We start from the raw sequence: 19,662 nt of genomic DNA on the forward strand, positions 1-19,662 counted from the left end.
GATTGAGAATGTATTGGAAGGTATTCAAGGAGATGAAATAAGCAAATGTATATAAGAAGTATGGGTTCCAGAATCTTAAAGTGCATTTTACAAAATGATGGCACTTCCAACAATTATTTCATTAATTTTCATTTACTTCCGAATAATCATTTGATTTTCTTTGATTAAATGATAGTTCCGTTAAATTAGTAAATAAGTAAATAATTTTTACTTGTTTCTTGCTTTGATTCTAATATTTTCCATTTAGTTCAAGATGAGTAAGTTGATTTTCTCATCGAAATGTATTTCATGTTGTTAATTAAACTAAAAGTACCTAAATGAATAGATCCGACCCAAAGAAATTTGGATAAGGGTCAAAATCACCTGAAAATCAACTTTGAATGACATCGTATGATATATCGTTGAATTCAGCGTTAAAAGTTATTTCGAAAAGTGTCATAAAATATGCAGGTCCGTATTGAAAATAATGAGGTTAAGGGTGGCCCAGGGAGTACGAAACGTTGGATACGAAATCTGATTACGTCAAACTGAGGATAATTTACTGTCGAATAAAAAATTCTTGAAATAAAGTGGGAAAAAAGAAAAATCAAAATGACAGAATTTACTTTTTCTATGATATCTCAATAACCGGCCCTGATAATCTCGATTTGTTTCAACTGCTTGACAATGCTCCTATGAATGCAACTTTTTCTCCATTGGACCGACCTTCTAACTCTTATGGTTTAAAAATTACCAATACAATCCCATTGAAAAAGTGGCCACCCTGTATAATGTTTGGTCATCGCAGGAGCACTAGAGGGGAAATTAATGAGTACCTAAGCCACGTGGTGGAACTCCCTCTTAACAACTTTCGTAGTTTTCTGCAGAAGTATGAAATAACAGTAATTTATTCAATTTTCTTGTATCTGGACTGGATCAAAAGTTAAAGCATTTTTTTATTGATAGATAATTCAGCACCAGTGGCGATGTCAGCTCTCAGAAACAGGGGTGGCCAAAAGGGGGCCGGATGTTTTTTTGGGGGGCCAAAGTAAAGCGAAATTATAGTTCTGCTAATCTTTCAGCTTCAGTATGTCAAATTTGCGGGGGCGGCAGAATTTTAGAGGGGGGCGGCAGAATTTTAGAGGGGGGCGGCAGAATTTTAGAGGGGGGCGGCAGAATTTTAGAGGGGGGCGGGTCCACCTGCCCAGCTTATACACCCCTTCTAGCGTCACCACTGTTCAGCCCACACATCATTTACCGCACTAGTACAGAAAATACATTTTTCCCTATTTCTTCTGTATTTAAAATGTAAAAAAAATAGGTTATACAAATGCAGAAGTCATTGGATATTCTTTCACGAGTACGGGTATACACCCGTGATGAAGCTATACGGCTTCATCACCATCTGAACTCCGCCCTGTGATTGATTTTTTCTGATGTTTTTTTTGGAATTGTAATATTTTTTATTCTCTTCAATAAAGGCATTATTATTATTATTATTGCAAAATTCAAAATGAGCCACGAAATGGCAAGCCAGCCTTCTGTAGGAAGTTAATTTTTTCAATTCACTGAATTTTTATAGAAAATCACGTCGCATTTCCATAAATATCCTTCAGTGATATTTGTATTGAGAAATTTTTGTTGTCCAAACAGTTTTCTGTAATTATCACAAATTTGACAAATGATAGATAAATCCGAGTACCAACATATAATAATAAAATATAACCAAGAAATGTGTGAGATATTCTCGCACGAATTTGTTCTACAAGGTAAGGCAGAATGAACGGATTTGCCACAGAATAATAAAGATAATAGTAATAAAAACAGTTCATACAGGGTCGACTTGATTGTCACTTGATTTAAATTATTCGATATTATTCCAATCCTCAAATTACATACAGGGTGTGCGTTGCTCACGTGTGTTCATGAAACCTTAGTATCTCGCTTTATATTAGTCCGATATCGATTATACAGGAGATATGCAGTATATGAATGAATTAAAAGGAAGATCTATGGGCTATATTGATTTACCTGAAAGATAGATCTGTGGCGGCTCGTCATAAAAGCTCCACACTGTATACACAGCATTCGGTAGCCTAGAGGTTAAGAGGTAGACTCACGCACCGAGATGTGACAAGTTCCCGGGTTCGAATCCCGGCGGTTCCCGATAATAATAAATTCCCCAAGCGTCTGTGACACGGCACACACAATTATACCAAAGTCACACTGATGAGTCCGGTGTGTGTGCCAGGGACGAAACGCATAAGTAGGCATACGTGAAATCCTACATTGGTGACCCCGACGTGATGGGAATGGCCATCTTAACGATGTGTCCTGGAAAGCAGAAGGTTGATGCATAGCTCCCATATATCTGCAATTTCCAACGAAACTCTAGACGCCCATTCCCATGACGTGCAATACGTGCTCCTTGGTCTGCCGCGGTATGGCGGACCTGAATAGGCGGCATTCACCGTCCGCACGATGCCGCGAGGTGCAGCTCTGATTAGGCGGCAATCACCCAGCTGCACCGATGACCTCGTAACACGCATAAGTTTCGTTCCTCTGTCACTGGGGAGGGAGTCATGTGGCGGCTCGTCATAAAAGCTCCACATAGCAACTATATACACAGCATTCGGTAGCCTAGAGGTTAAGAGGTAGACTCACGCACCGAGATGCGACAAGGTCCCGGGTTCGAATCCCGGCGGCTCCCGATAATAATAAATTCCCCAAGCGTCTGTGACACGGCACACACAATTATACCAAAGTCACACTGATGAGTCCGGTGTGTGTGCCAGGGACGAAACGCATAAGTAGGCATACGTGAAATCCTACAGATCTGTGGGCTATATTGATCAAACTAGAAAGTATATCTATGGGCTATATTTATCTACCTAAACTGTAGATCTATAGGCTTCATTGATCTACCTACAAGGTAGATCTGCGGCCAATGCAGATCTATGAGCAATATGGATATATGGGCAAATAGCATCTATTGGCAATGTAGATCTACCTACAAGGTATATCTACTGGCAATGCGGATCCATGGGCTATATTGATCTACCTACAAGCATAGTATAAGGAATTCCTTATACTATGCTACAAGTTAGATCTACCTACAAGGTGAATCTACCTAAAAGGTAGATCTACCGGTGTACTAGATATTTATAATACAATTGCAGAAAGGTATTGATATCATTTCACGAGTTCAAAATACGAAAACGAGAAACAAATGGCGAGTTATTTAATGAACAAGAGAATGAGCCTTCTTTACGAGTATTAACATTATTTTTCTAATTCACTAATTTCTTATTGAAATTATTGAAATATTTTCATAAATATATCGTACAATGATTTTTGTTAAAAAATGTGGTTTGGCAGAACAGTTTCCTGTATCACATATTGTCAGATAACATATAAATCCGTGACAAGATAGTTCCGAGTATGAGTATCAAAGTACAGGGTGAGTCAATAGTGCTTACCGTTCGATAACTCCGGTAAATTTTGGGCTAATGATTTGAAATTTGACGAAATCGACAGCACTCAACGGCCAGCGCATAAATTTAAATCATGTTTGACTCTACGGGATGGTCCGAAAATGGTGAAACACGATACCACTTTGTATTTTTGAATGGGAATGCCCATATTTCCTATCATACTCATAATCTCCTTTAAATTCTGATTTATAAATACATACTTCACTTGTCAACATTTATCTGTGATACATTTTTGTCTCGGTCCACTTTTTTCGAAAATTTAAAGGTTTTACTGATTCAAACTGAAGATCATATATTGGAAACTGTTCCAGATAATTGTACGATTTATTTTTTATTCAATTCCTGAAAAGTTTTCTGCAAATCTACGGATTACGCTACAGGTCGTCCGAAAGACTACCATTTTTTCAAATGGCATGCCCTGAATTTTTTGCCTGTCGGATAGCCTAGTGAATAGTTTTCATTTTTTGTCTAGACATATTGTGCCAAGAATTGAATTATTTTCAAAATGCTTCGCATTTAGTTTTTTATACTTGGGCGGGCAGTATACTTTTCACGCATACAATTTCAAAGGTATAAGCTTATTCAACTCTCGAAATCTTGAGCTTTTAGCACATCACTCAAGTCCCAGGCCTGGCGAAGTCAACTTTGAAGAATAATGAAGCCAAGAAGGGGACAGAATTCTTCAAGGGTGCCAAGATTACTGGATGGGAATAAAAATTTCAAAGAATGAAAAATCCATGAATATTTCATAAAAAAAAATTATTGAAATGATGTTTTGTCTCTCAGTTTCTTAGAACCTTAGAATTTTTGAACCCAATTTCATACAAATGGTTGTTATAGTTTCCAAGAAAAGTTCTGGACAGCGGACAGACAGATTTTAATTCGATTGTTCTGGAGAGCGGACGGACGGATTTTGATTCGATTTTCCAATTCTACACATTCCAAACTATAAAATCCGTATCAGCTGCTGACCCCAACGTCCCAAAACTACCAAAAAAATAGACAGATCAATATTCATAGCGCCAGTATATATAATGGAATTCATAACTTTTGTCCAATGTAGCACATTCCACGGTAATCCAAGCGTGCGTAGGTGTAAATAACCCTCCTAAATTAAATTATCATTACAACGGACCAACTTCTTGTATTACTCACTAATCCTCCCACGCGGCAACATCGCACCGACTCTTGCCGGCGCGAACCGACACATGAATGTGTAAATAAATCCCATTTTCCGTCAGCTGCTAGCTTTCACGTCGGCTGTTCGACGTTTTGCTTGCTTAGTACACTTTAGTTTCGATATTTTATTTGTTTATGTGTCTTGCTACCTGTGTGTTGTGTCTGAAACGTCATTGATCAGTCTCCTGGCCCTTACTCGTCCCTCACAACTAACTCAGGTAAATTCCACCAATACAAGCCTATCGTGGTTATGTTAGAGGACATTGAGGTTAAACGCCTCGTTTTGACAGGCACGCCCAGAATGTTGCTCTTTTGTTTGGGTTCGTAGAGTCTACTTGACGTAAATATGGGTTAGATAACTTTCGGGTATGTGTTTTGAGTGCATGCTGTACGTATTCGACATTCGTATACAATTGTTTTCGTGTTGTCAATGCTCCTTCTCGTTCCCATGGCGTGGAAACACGGAAACAGCCGATGCTTGCGCGATTCGCCGTTTTATACGATTATGGTCGTGATATGTCATAGAAGGGTCTACCCACTATATAATATTACCTGACTAATAATTCCTACTAGGTACTATATTACTGCTATGAATGACTTGAGTGAATGTATCTTTATACTCCTATTCCATATGAGACAATATATTATTACATTGAATGAATTCAAATTGACTGATGAATGTTTTGATGCTGTTTTAGAATTGTCATAGTGTTCCGATGGAAGAAAAATTGTGTCATACTACCTATTTACTGAATATTGGAAAAGAAACCTAACCTAACCTAACAGTCGATTTGATTCAAACATTCTCATTTAGTAGACAACTGATGAACCTTATTGAAAAGTCTATTCATCCGTAGAGATCTACATCCTACCTAGTTGAAACTGGGAAAAGATCATAGCTGCTTATTTTATAATGACGAATAATTGTGCTACTAGAACTTTCTAGACCCTGAAAATACTGTAATAATGAAACAAGTATACATGTAGAAAAATGTAGGAATTTGCCGATAAATTTGCCAAACAGTAGAAAAAGCAATACGAAACCTGCAGCCGATACAATCTAAGACTTGTAATACCTATGAGAGATTCTGAATTGAATGGCAGAAAACTATTTGCATAATATTAAGTCGCCTGTGCTTCATAAGTCATTTCTGATAGAAGTATTCTATGCTGAACGATATTCAAATATGCAAAACAAGAAAACTTGCTTTCGAAGAATTAAAGACTTATCTTAGACCAAGAACATCAAGAATATACTAAACTCAATTCCTAAAAATCTAAGAATCTGAAGAAGATTCTGATGGCAAATTATTTGAATTAATATTCAAAGCGAAGGTCAAGAGGATATCAAAAGGATAACAAAAAAGTGCATTTTTATCAAGAAGCGATGTTTTGAAATTTATTTATGTGGTAATAAATTCTATTGAATTGAGTTGTATTGAACAATGTTGGGCTGATAGTTCAAATTGAAAATATGTTGCGATTATAAGTATTGACCACAATCAAACTTTTAACGATGATTCACGTTGTTCTGGGAATACATCTTTTGATTTAGATTTTCATTCTCCAGTGGGTAAGATTATAGCTTCCTCTGTTTTCGTTCGTCACATGCTGTACTCAAAGAAGCTCAAGATATACCCAAAGAGTATTCTTTGGGTATATCTTAATAACTTCGATTTGATGTATCAAATCGAAGTTATCAAATCAAACCAATCATCAGTTAAATGAATTTTGTCTAGAAACCAGCATAGAAGTTGAATAAAAGGATTTTGGGTTCTAATTAATAGTTAGCGCTAAAGTGACGATTCTTGGTTTCTATATCAGAATTATTGACGATCTTCTTTACTGAAGTCGGAACAATATGTCTAATCCAAACAATGGTATTTTTTAAATGAACATCATTTTATGAATAGTTGTCGATGAGATGCTCATGTTTTTTTAACTGTTGCAAAGGTACGAAAGCGAAGAGTTTCAAAGAGCATTTGAGGTACCTTTCCGATCTCAAAGAGGTACTTAAACACAATATACTCATTTTGAAATGTTAATTGAAAATAAGTTAATTATAACTACTAATAACTTCATATCTTGCGAATGATCAAGAAAAAGCAGTTTAATTTATCCACTCCCTAAATATTTAAATGGTTTTTCATGAAAGTTCATTATCAAGCGTTATACATCCTGGACACTTGACATAATTTTCCCAGTTCTTTTCTTCTTCCTCTATCCTTAGATTTGAGTTGATCTAGTCTCTTTTTCTGTAGGAGAGTAGCCTGGCTCTTTTTGCCGTTTATTTATAATTTTCACTAATGAAGCACTCGTCTATATCCTCTAGTGTTTCTTGCAGTCCTCTGTATATGATGTATGTTCGTTTATATCTGCCTGCTATTCTCGCATCATCTGTAAATAGAGCTAACAGATTTCTTGGATGTTTTGAGGTGTTCTAAAGGAGAGGTCCTAGAACTGAGACTTGAGTGATTTCGTGACTCATCTATTTTGATGTAGAAATTTCCGTCTCTCAGGCAGTTTTTTATTATTTTGGAGGTTTTGGTAGCAAAGCCTGACATCCCCATTTTGTATGCTAGATCTTCTTGCCAAACTTGGTCAAAGGCTCTCAAAACATCTAATAGCACTATTCTTGTGGCTTGCTTGTTCTGAAATTCTTCAGTCACCCTCTCGATAAGTCTCAATAGCTGCAGTTTTGTGGAATGAGTTCTGAATCCGAACTGGATAGTGTTCAGCTCTAACTCTATGATGATTCCACAGATCTCCTAGTGCATTTTTCAGTACATGACTGATTTTATTCAGCTCTTTCTAGCAGTACTTCTTCTGAAATGTCGATGGTACTGTCCAACCATTCGCTGGTGGGTAAAAATTTAACAGTAGTTGATGTGGACACAATAACAAAGCCTACAAAAAACACAATCAGTTCTCGTAACTTGCACAAGCTCTAAGCTTCGAAGAGGTCTCACAAAGGCCTGAGAGAGTCAGGATAGAAACATAAAAACATATGATAACAAAGCATCCACAGGACACAACCTGTCCCTCGTAGAATCTCTAAGCACATGAAAGTTTTCTCAGAGATCCATGAGAATCTGAAAAGAAAACACTAAACATTGAACAATATATTTCTTGATTTTCTCCATTTACTCCTAGAAAATATTAAGAAAGTGAGAGTGACATTATTAACCTACAGTCTAATAAGAAGTGACAAAAGAACTGATGCCATGAAGTGCAAGTCCTTATGCCAATCACTGAATAACATATATTGGGCGGTCATCATCAGTACCTCTAAAAAATAAACAAAGAGTGAGCTGAGTAACAACTCGAGACCATAGTATCCCAGCTACTTACTCGTCAAAACTATATTTTTTCTATCATCGAAGCAAAGTGACATAGCTCGAAACGTTGATAGCGAAAAACGAAAAAACATTAACTTTTATCCAAGCTGAAAGCAGAAACACGAAGGAAACACAATCAATAAGAAGGATGTCCTCAGTCTGAGAATTGCCGAGTATAAACAAAACAAATTGTCAACAAAGAATGACGAAAATATGTAATGCTGTATAAGCTGCATGTGTCAACGAATGAACACATAGTATACCATAAATTAGACAATAGCAAAATAGAAGATAAATATTAAAAACAAGGCACAATAAACAGTTAGGCAGCACACAAAAATAAACATAATCTCCTAAATAGGGGGATTTAGTTTGTGTTCAATTTTAAGTTTTTGTGTATATTTGAGTAATTATCGTTAATCGATTTTTGATCTTCAATCACCCAATTCCGCTTTCCGTTCTGTTATCAATAGATTATATTCTCTTGCGTGAATCAGATTTCAATATGCAACTCAACCCCATAAAGCAATTGGTCCACAACAATGGTTTCAACTCCACAACCATCGCTACATTGGTTTTGAAAAATAAAGCGAAGAAACCCTTTTGTTGCTTATGGCGCATCCACCAAAAGATTAATTTGTCTTCCTTTTTTCATAACAAAATACGGAATAAGTAAAGATATTTAGAGAATTTGCCTGGACGTTCAGGTCACTTAGTAATTTGGGAAAATGTTTAAGCAACGCCAAGGATAGAACATCCTTGAGAAAAGAGGCATATACAAACTTGAGTGCGACGATTGCACTATTACATACGTTGAAAGAACTTACAGACAAGAATATAGGAACATCTGAGATACCCACATAAGTCTGCCTTTAAAACCAAATTTCGTTTAGCGACAATCTTTCAGCCCACATGAGAATACGAGAATTTTGCTTGTAATTGTTTTAGTGGTCTCATTTGAAAAATAGTATTTTTCAAGTAACTACACCCGATTTAGCCCAACTGAAGGACTGAATCATCGAAAAGGTTGAAGAAATTAACAAATCACCCCAAACATTGGACAGTGTCTTCAATTATCACAAAAATATTTTAAAAATGTTTAGAGCAGAGAGGTGGTCAATTTCAGGCTTCAGCAGGTCCTTTAATTCAAAGTATGTTTTTGTATGGTTAAGTATTGAATGAAAATCTCATACTTTTAGTTTTAGTATAAGTTCTCCAATTGTTTCAATCCAAATAAGAATTTTCAGCTGAATCTTTAAAATTCCTTGACCAAAAGTTGTCAGAATCCTCATATTTTATCTTGTCAATGAAATTTGCAAGATGGATGAAACCATTTTTGTGAATCGAGGGGGTAAATAGCTCAAGAAAGTTAAAAATTGAACTAGAGGTTTTGTCACAAACATTTGTTTAAATAGTTCGAAAATGGAAATGGTGCAAGCTAAGCGTTACTTCTAATCACAGAAAATCAACTCTAATTTCCCACAGCATTTTTTATTACGAATTTGAATGAACGTACGTTACATACTGAAGATGAACAATCGATGAACAGTAAATCTTAAATTCAAACAAAAACTACATCCTTCTGTTCCGAAAATTATGATTATTTTTGTGTGCCACCTAAGTGTTTATTGTGCCCTGTTTTCTTGTTTTTAATATCTTGTGTTTTGCTATTTTGATGAGACTATTTTTTTGTTTTATTCGTTGACATATTCAGCTCATATATCGATACATATTTTTGTTATCCTTTCTTACTATTTTGTGTTGTTTATACTCGACTGGTTACACGATTCCTAGACTGAGGACATAGATTATGTTTCCTACGTATTTTCGCTTTTAGTTTGGTTGATTGTCATTGTTTTTCGCTATCAACGTTTCAAGAACTTGGTTTGCTATGTCGCTTTTGTTTCTTTTTTTAGTGGTACTAAATACGGTTGTTTAGCCCAAAACGTTTTACCGAGTATCTAAATTGAATACCTCGAGTACAAACTGTGGCTCATTATTATGAATTCAAGTAAGAGCCAGATTTGCATTCAAACTCTTGAAGCATGAAAATTTTCCATGACCGGCCGCTGTGTTGTTCAATGATTGGCATAATGATTTGCAGTTCATGGTATCAGTTTTTTTGTCACTCCTCATCAAACTATAGGAAAATAATATCACGGCTTGCAGACAATGTTCAATTCTAGAAAAAGTACCTCCCCGAGCGGGACTCGAACCCGCAACCTCCGAATCACTAGTCTGACGCTCTCACCAATCGAGCCACCGAGGAAGCTGCAAGTTCCAAACGCATACGAGGAACCCCTTCCCCCAGAATCGAATGTTGTATAGTGGTATATAATGCCTTACGAACTATATATATAGTTCGCCAGGGTTTTTGGAAAGTTAATGTTAGAAAGGAACATATTCACTGTCATTGATCGTCATGTAAGACTATAGGTTAATGATGTGACCCTAACACTGCTTTATTTCTGTGCCGCGGAGATGGAAACGATGCATTCTTGAGAGTAAGTAGCTCGACCACTAAGTTCTGGAGTTGTTGCTCAACTTGCACTCCTTTTTAGTGGTACTGAAATTAACGGTTTAGCCTCAAACGTTCTGCCGAATATCAAAATTGAATGTTTCTAGTTTTCTATTATTATATAAGCGTACAACTTTGCTTTCGCCGTTTTTTTCCGAAATTCGGGGCTTTTTCGTAAAAAACTGGGTATACATTTAGGATTCAAAGTATTGTCCATCGCTGGCCACTACTGTCTTCCATCTTTCAGGCAGCGTACGAATCCCACTTTGAAAAAACTAGTTATCTTTTGAAGCGATCTACGAATCGATCCAATTTTTTACTTCTTCATGAGACCGGAAGTGCTGGTCAGCGAAGCCGTATGCCATTGATCGAAGTGAGTGATATTCTGGAGAATACGGAGGATTGGGTAGGACTCTCGCAAAAGGGGTCGAGCATTTTCATGCTGTAAAATCACTTTATTATGTCTCTCGTTGTATTACGGCCGTTTGTCTTTCAATGCTCGGCTCAAATGCATTAATTGCATTCGATAACGATCGCCTATAATTGTTTGAGTCGATTTTGTCAATTCATTATACACTACGCCGAGCTGGTCCCACCAAATACTGCACTTAGACTTGGAACCGTGAATATTCGGTTTGGCCGTCGACGTGGAAGCATGACCTGAATATCCTCATGATTTTCTACGCTTAGGATTATCCTAATAAACCCATTTTTCGTCTCCAGTCACAATGCGATGAAGAAATCTCTTTCGTCTTTGCTTTGCAAGAAGCTGTTCACAAGCAAACAAACGCCGTTCAACATATCTCGGCTTCAACTCGTACGGCACCCAATTTCCTTGTTTCTGAATAATTCCCATGGCTTTCAGGCGTTTTTAAGTGGCTTGTTGCGTCACTACCAATGATCCTGCCAATTCTTGTTGCGTTTGACAAGAGTCTTGATAAAGTCATGCCTTCAATTCTGCATCTTCGAAAAGCTTCTCTCTTTCACCGCCATGCTGTTCTTCGACGTCAAAATCACCGTTCATGAAGCGTTGAAACCACTCCCGGCACTTTCTTTCACTAATAGCGGCCTCGCCATAGGTATTTGAGAGCATTCGCTGAGTCTCAGCTGAGATTTCTTAATTTTAAAGCAGTAAATTAAAACCTCCCGCAACGAGAATTTGGCTGTAAGCTGACATGTTTAATCGAGAATAACTTTATGATGCAGACACAAATCGACTAATATTTCGATGGCGTTATGTTTACAAATACCTTAGCTTACTATATGACATCTAAGATCTTCTTATTTCAAGTACCACTTACCGCTATACGTTGCATAACGGCGGAAGCGAAGTTGTACCTACAACCAAATGTTCAATAACAATATCTAATATCAACGAACTTGAATTGTATGACACTTTAACTAAGGTAAATATTTCTCGATTAATACAACGTGTTCATTTTTTTACGACCATTTGATATCTCAAGGCTATATCGATCCACTCCAGTATTCCAGTGAAGAACGTTTTTCCCCCTGCTGCGAAAAAGATTTCAATATTTACGAATAGCAAATAAACACCTTATCCGAGACACTAGATTCTTTTTTGTAACGTACGCTTTACCGAAATAACGGAAGACATTCCGTCCGTGCCGGGCGCAAGATAAAGTACATTAAAGGTCGTTTCCATTTTGTCCTGGCGGATCCGAGAGCAAATAGCGAGTTCAATTCGGACGTTGGAAGGCCAATGTGCTGCACCATCCCAATGGGTTTTTCCGCCTGGCGATCGGTTATCGTTCCTTGAATAGAAATAAAGCTTTTGTTGTTGATATTATCCCGAGTATTACCCACATCAGATGGGATGATAAGGGCGCTCGCTGACGACGAGAATGAATAACGAGGCTTTTCGGGAGGTCCTGCAGGAAAAAGCACGAGAGCTACATGGATGCGAACAGTGGCGGAGATGGCGATTAACTCGAGTTGTAATTCAGGTAACTCGAATTCGAGTTGCACAACTGGTAGGGATTCACGGCTTGGCTTGATATTCAAGCTACTTGACTTGATATTCAAGCTACTTGACTTGATATTCAATCTATTTGACTTGATATTCAAGGTACTTGATGAGCTTGACTTGAAATCAACTCAACTAAGTCAAGTACTTAATAAATAAATACTTGACTTAACATTAAAAAACTACTAACTACTGGATTTGAACTTGAGTTGATCTCAAGTCAAGCTCAAGCCATGTAGCTTGAATGTCAGATCAAGCCGTGAATCCCTAAGTCAACTCAAGTTACAACAAGAGAGTAGTTTTTTTCTTGTAGAAGTAATTGAAAAAAATTGTGTTGACGACTACGTTAACTCATATCTGTAATGTGAGAAAAAGAGTTTATATAACGAAGGTTGAACCAAATTAAATAGCATTATTTTCATTAACGATTCGATTATTCATACCTCACATTTGGGGTACGAAGGAATTGAGAGATTCCTTGGATAATTTTAAAGATGAGTTTTCTTTTTTATGATGTTTGAACCAGTTCATCGTTAACCTTCGCTACAGATTCAGTAAATAAGTACTAAAACTAGCATTGATAAACAGGAAATCAGAACGTGGGCAAAAAAAAGTCAAGAATAGAAAAAATTATTTTTTTCTACATTCATGCAAAAAGCAAAACTTTATTGAACTATATTTAGTGGAAAAAGAAGTTCTTTATTGCACTAGTGCAATAAAGTTTTTATTGCACTCATCTGTCATTCTACTTCAACGTGCTGTCACCAATTGTTCATTCACTTTCAACATTGAGAGTAAAAATAAAGTTTGAGTTAAATTGTTCGTAACCTATTAGTTCCTGTTTCAATGCAAATCGATATTAATAATAAAGTACTCAAGTTGCGCTTTTCATTTTCCTACACCTAGTGCCGCACCTCAATAAATCATTTTTTGCTTTTTGCATGAACGTAGAAAAAATGTTGTATGCAACTCGTGCAAAAATTGTTTATTGCACTCTCACTTTTTGCACTTGTTGCATAAATAACTATTTTTTGATGTGACCATCACATTAATGACATTTAAAGTTGGGAGATATTAGCCTCAGGAACAGAAAAATCTTACTCCATTTCATTATATTTCGATTATACGAACCTCTTCACTTGACGTAGTTCGCGAAACACCACTCGAGCTGCGCTCTCGTGCTGTTTCGAGAACTACATCTTGTGAGTAGGGTATAATCGAATATTGTCTATGCTCTTGTGCTGTCATAACTGAATATACTGCTTTTGAACCAACGATGGTATATATTGTATATGTTCTTTGGTTCTAACAATATTCTGGTATTTTTCCTATTGTTCATTGAAAAATGATACCAAACTATATAAGAACTGGACAATTCATTCTGCTGTCATGATTATTTATGGTCCTATAATTTGAAACTCAAAATATGAAAACTGGCAAAAAAAAATTGTTCCCCCACTGAAATAACGAAACCAAAACTCAGGACCGACCTAAGCAATGATCGGAGCAGACGCCCATGATGAACTCATCCAGGTATCATGAAGATGAGCCCCCATTGTACCGAAACGACGGAATCCGACGATCACCGTCGATAAAAATGTTCATCATGCTCTTCCTGGCGTTATTAAACGATTATGACGTATTAGATCGAAGGCGGCGCCGTGAGAAAGAAATTCATTATACCGCATTTGAATGATGAGGACGTTGAGGCAATATAACAATGGGGATCTGTGGAGTTTCATCGATGATTTATCCCCTTTTCTGGCCGGAAATGGAGTAATGAAGTTCATGACACAAAATGCTACTCACCGTAAACGACACATCCTCAGGGTATTTGGGTTGAGTGGGCATCTTGAGGAAAAAAAGCAAATTTTAGGCAATGGTTTTTATTTTGTCTAGAGATTCACGACTTGACTTGAAATCGAGTCAAGTTCAATTCAAGTAGTAGTTTTTCAATGTCAAGTCAAATAATCATTCGCAAGTAACGGGTGCTTTTTTTTCGAGGTATATAACTTTAAGTTGGCATTACTGTTCAAGATGGCGACCGATTTAACAGCTTTCAAGTGATTTATTCTCAGTTTGGTTTGGCAATTCATCATGAATAGACTCACGCCTGAACAAGGCTTGCAAATAGTGCAATTTTATTTCGAAAATAATGGTTCTGTGCGGAATACGTATTGCGCACTACGTCCATTTTATTTTGTTTAGCGATGAAGCGCACTTCTGGTTAAATGCCTACGTCAACAAACAGAACTGCCGCATTTGGAGTGAAGCTAATCCTCAAGTGTATGTCGAAACACCGTTACATCCAGAAAAACTGACTGTTTGGTGCGCTTTATGGGCTGGTGGAATCATTGGTCCGTACTCCTTCAAAAACGATGATGGCAAGAACGTTACAGTCGATGGTGATCGGAATAGAGCCATGATTACTAACCTTTTCATTCCTGAATTGAACAACCATGATGTCCAGGAGCTGTGGTTCCAACAAGACGGCGCAACATGTCACACAGCTCGTGCCACAATCGATTTATTGAAAGACACGTTTGGTGACCGCCTAATTTCACGTTTTGGACCTGTGAATTGGCCTCCAAGATCTTGTGATTCAACACCGCTGGACTACTTTCTGTTGGGCTATGTAAAGTCATTGGTCTATGCGGCTAAGCCACAAACCCTTGACCATTTGGAAGACAACATTCGCCGTGTTATTGCCGATATATGGTCACAAATGTTGGAAAAAGTCATCGAAAATTGGACGTCCAGATTGGACTACATCCGAGCCAGGTCATATGCCAGAAATCATATTTAAAATATAATGCCACAAGATTATCTTGCGGATAAATAAAATTAATGTCAATCGAATAATCCATCGTTGTTTTATTGCAATTTAAAGTTCTTTAGCTCTAGAAAAACACCCTTTACTTGAAAAATCAAGTGCATTCTATCAAGCTACTTGATTTTTAACAGTTCCATTGTGCAGTGTGCACACCAATAAAGAAAATGATGAAATGAACCAAAAATATCAACTATTTTAAAACGTTAACACAAATAAAATCACTATAAAACATAAAAAAAAATAAAATTTCTTAATATTGAGAAACTTTCAAGCACTATTTGATTACGTAATTTTCCACCCACTCACTGTATTTATCCTTTGAGGATGTTTATTTTGTCTAAGCGCACACGAGCTTGCAGAAATATATGCCGTGCGACTCGTGCGTATCAAGCTCAAGTAATATCAAGTAGCTTGATATCAGGTTTAACAATAAATATCTCAAATCAAGTTCAAGTAGTTGGTTAAAATATCAACTTACTTGACTTGATGAATCCGTATTTTTGTCGAAGAATATTTCGAATCCATGAAAAATGAAAGAAAGGCCTCTTCGAATTCGTACTGGTAGATCACTCATATACCGGGTGCGACACAGAAAATTATCTCAAAAACTATGTTCCTACTTCAAAAAAAAGTGTTTCAAATGAAAGTATCAAGGGAAAAGCAAATGAATACATTTTGTTTTAACCTTGACATTGACTTCAAGATTATTTCAAGGTCTACTTGATTTTTTTTTAATGAAAAGGTACATTTTTTCAGTACAGATTCTCATTCTTCATAAAAAAAATGTAGTAACTTTTGTTTTAAACTTTTTTTATCGAATTTCAAATCATCGAACTAAATTTTATTCAAACGGTTGCAGGAATATCGATGCTGAAACATTGATGCGATGTAATGAATCAATGAAAGAATTGATTAATGTATCGAATTCCAAGGTCATCACTCACTGAAATGATAACGTCAGGTTGACCTTGGAATAACCTTGAAGTCAAGGTCAAGGTAAAAAAATAAATTCATTTTTTGTACCCTTTGATACCTAACAATTTTTATTTGAAACTTCTTTTCTGAAGTAAATAATTTTTGAGATAATTCACTGTCTCAATGCCTCACCCTGTATACATGTTGGCCACGGTCGATGGTATTCTGCACTTTCAGGGACAACGGAAAGTACGATTTTATTTAAAATTTAGATTCTTGCGTAGAAACCACTGCTCTATCGATCTTAAATATTTTCAGCGCTGCGGTGTTACCGCAAAAAGTACTCCCATATATTTCAAATAGAACATTCTGTATATATTATTACTTTTTTCGGTTTGCCGTAGCATTTTTATCTAGTAATTCCGTTGGCTCTAACGGTTATCGAGTACTTAATAGTTTGATTTGCAAAATTTTTCTCATGTTCATGATGGTTCCGAACCTGTTTCCTCACTTGTTAATTTGTGTATTTTTGTAGATTTTTGAATTAAAAAAAAAGGAGATTGGTTAATGTCTGAAATTAATTATGATTGCATAGAATTTGATAAAAGATAATTTTTCAATTCCGGAAAAAGTACGTCCTCGAGCGAAACTCGAACCCGCAACCTGCGAATTACTAGTCCAGTGCTCTCATCAACTGACTAGTGATTCGGAGGTTCTTCGAATTCCGAAATTTAAAAATTGTCTGTTAGCCATCAAATATTATGCTATTATATTAAAAAAAAAGAGTGCAATGTTGGTTCGAACATCTGAATTATTATTGTAGTTCTTGTTGTTCATTTCAATCATTTCAGAGCCCTGATGAAGGCTTTGAAAAATGTTGTTGGTCTTTTATTCGAAAAGAGGGTTTTATGAATGAAAATCAATGACCTAGAAAACTGTGATAATTCACTGAGGTCTCATCCTCATTTATTACAGTTCTCATCATCATTTATTTTCACTTTTATTTTTCGTACGAGATCTGTAGGAATAATAAAAATAATATCGAAAATTTACAGAACAATATTCGACATTTTCAGAAAATAGAAATGGTCCAATATATACTCCACTAAAAAAAGAATTGGAGGCGCCGGGCATCGATCCCGGTACCTCTCGCATGCTAAGCGAGCGCTCTACCATCTGAGCTACGCCCCCTGGTAACAGATAGGAGTTTGTTAGCACTGATGCGTTACATATTATTGAATCTTATTCTATTTTAAACTTCAACCAGCTTAAAAATAGATCATTTCCAAAAGACTAAATTTGGCGTGGATATCCTATTTTAATTGGTAAAATAGTTAATAGGCCTTATCACCAGTATTTGTACTGTATAGGCATAATATGTATGTATGTTGCATAATATTATCTAAACCTACATGTGGATAAATGCCATCTTCCCTCCAAATTAGATACTTGTAGAGCTTTCTCTGTACGGATTCAATTCGTTTTCTATTGTAAATGGGTCCCCAAATAATGCTACAATATTCTGACTTGCTACGAATAAAACTATTGAATAATATTATTAACGTGTACAAATTGAGGAATCCCCTACTATTACGAAAAATGAATCCATAAGTTTTACTGTCAGAGGGAATAAGTTTATTCAAGTGTGGCACAAAAGAACACTGTCTGTCACATAACACTACCAAATCCCTAAACTCAGTCTCACGGGATAGAACATGATTATCGGCTCGATAATTATATAGAATCATATTATTTTAAGTATATGACATTGCGGAGCACTTAGAAACCTTAAGCGACAGCCTATTCGTTTCACACCATCTTAAGAGAGCATCAAGTGCCCCCTGCAATCAAACATTATCAGCCATAGAGAATATCCTACAGAAGATCAAAATTGAAATGTCTGTATCATCGAGAATATCATTCATGAACAGAAGAAAGAGCAAAGGTCCCAAGTTAGAGCCCTGGGGAACGCCAGAGGTAGCATAGTACTCAAATGAGCGAGATAGCTCGATCTGGTAATTCCTTTCAACTCAAATTCTAGGTACCTATTTATTAAGAATTTACTTCCAAATATTCCAATATTTAATAATCCTTAAGTCATCACAAATTCATCGTCGTTCATGAAACCACAGATTAATCCAAATCCATCCATCCTATCCGTATTTCCCTAGAATTACTTTCAGTTCACTTCATTAATATTCAAGAAAACAAACTTGATTCCAGCGTAAAGGGTGGGATTTCCCATTTGCATCTCAAATATATTCCCCATAATGCCCGTGGTATGTGCCTTGCTCGACGCTGATAATATATGTAAAATTGAAAACGTTGAGCAGCGTATACCTATATGTTTTCCGGAATGCCAAAAATAAATTGGGGAACCGTAAATACGGCAGAAGACTTACGAAACTCCATTGCGTGCCACCGAAATTAATTTTAGACGAATTTTAATCTATTTTTACACGGGACGAAAAATATCCCGTGCATGTGAGGCCAGGCGTGGAGCATCTGAATAGATGGAGTCTTGCATTTCGTCTTGGTCCGTGGTTTCCGTAATATTCAGCCGGTGTTGTTCGACTGGCTGAACTTCAACTTGAATTGTGCGCTTCGAATTCCATTCCTGACCTGGAGTTGTTCAATGAATTGTCTAGCTCTGGTCCAACGTCTATGAAATAAAGAATGAGGAAAGTTCTATGGTTGTATGGTCTATTCAACTTGACATTCGATTTAGACCACTTCTTCATGTCGTTGACTGTACAATGCCAAAACGATTACGTATCTCTTGGTGGAAACTAGGGCTGGGACTTTTTCGCCTTTTTGTATTCGAATATTCATCCATAAATTCATTCGATTATTCGAATAATGCAAAATGCAATTATTCGAATAATTATTCAATGATTATTCGAATAGTCAAATCTTTCATTCATGATTCCCAGCCCTAGTAGAAACCCATCATTTAAGTTGAAAGGAAAGAAATATCGACTTGGTAACTGAACAAAAGGAATTTACAGGCCATTTGAAAAGTTCCCGGTCTACCATAATGGTACACATTTTTTTTGGCAAAATTCAATATAATTATTCAACATAGTTGCCTTCGAGGGCGATACAGCGATTGTAGCGATCTTCCAACTTTTCGATACCATTTTTGTAGTACGGTTTGTCTTTTACTTCAAACTAGGCCTCAATTTCGGCGATTATTCCTTCATTGGTGCTGAATTTCCTTCCAGCGAGTATTCTTTTGAGGTCTGAGAACAGGAAAAAGTCGCTGGGGGCCAGATCTGGATGTAGAAGCAATTCAAAACCCAATTCATGCAATTTTGCCATTGTTTTCATTGATTTGTGACACGGCGCATTGGCTTGATTGTACAGCACATTTTTTTTGCAAATGGGGCCGTTTTTAAACGATTTCATCTTTTAAACGA

General features: G+C 36.6%; 1 protein-coding gene and 1 non-coding gene across 3 annotated transcripts in view; one reads left to right on the plus strand and one right to left on the minus strand.

Annotated features, from left to right (window-relative positions):
• The first annotated feature begins 4,690 nt into the window (after window positions 1-4,690).
• LOC123678246 (muscleblind-like protein) overlaps window positions 4,691-19,662 on the plus strand; it is a 440,933-nt gene continuing 425,961 nt past the window's right edge. For both annotated transcript variants that reach the window (XM_045615156.1, XM_045615157.1), the window contains exon 1: window positions 4,691-4,870. The gene's annotated coding sequence lies outside the window, so the exon portion shown is untranslated. The remainder of the gene's footprint in view (window positions 4,871-19,662) is intronic.
• On the minus strand, window positions 17,362-17,434 carry Trnaa-agc. Its single transcript has one exon. It is a non-coding gene; the product is annotated as a tRNA-Ala (tRNA).

This window comes from Harmonia axyridis, chromosome 4 (assembly GCF_914767665.1).
Source record: "Harmonia axyridis chromosome 4, icHarAxyr1.1, whole genome shotgun sequence".
NCBI classification, from domain to species: domain Eukaryota; kingdom Metazoa; phylum Arthropoda; class Insecta; order Coleoptera; family Coccinellidae; genus Harmonia; species Harmonia axyridis.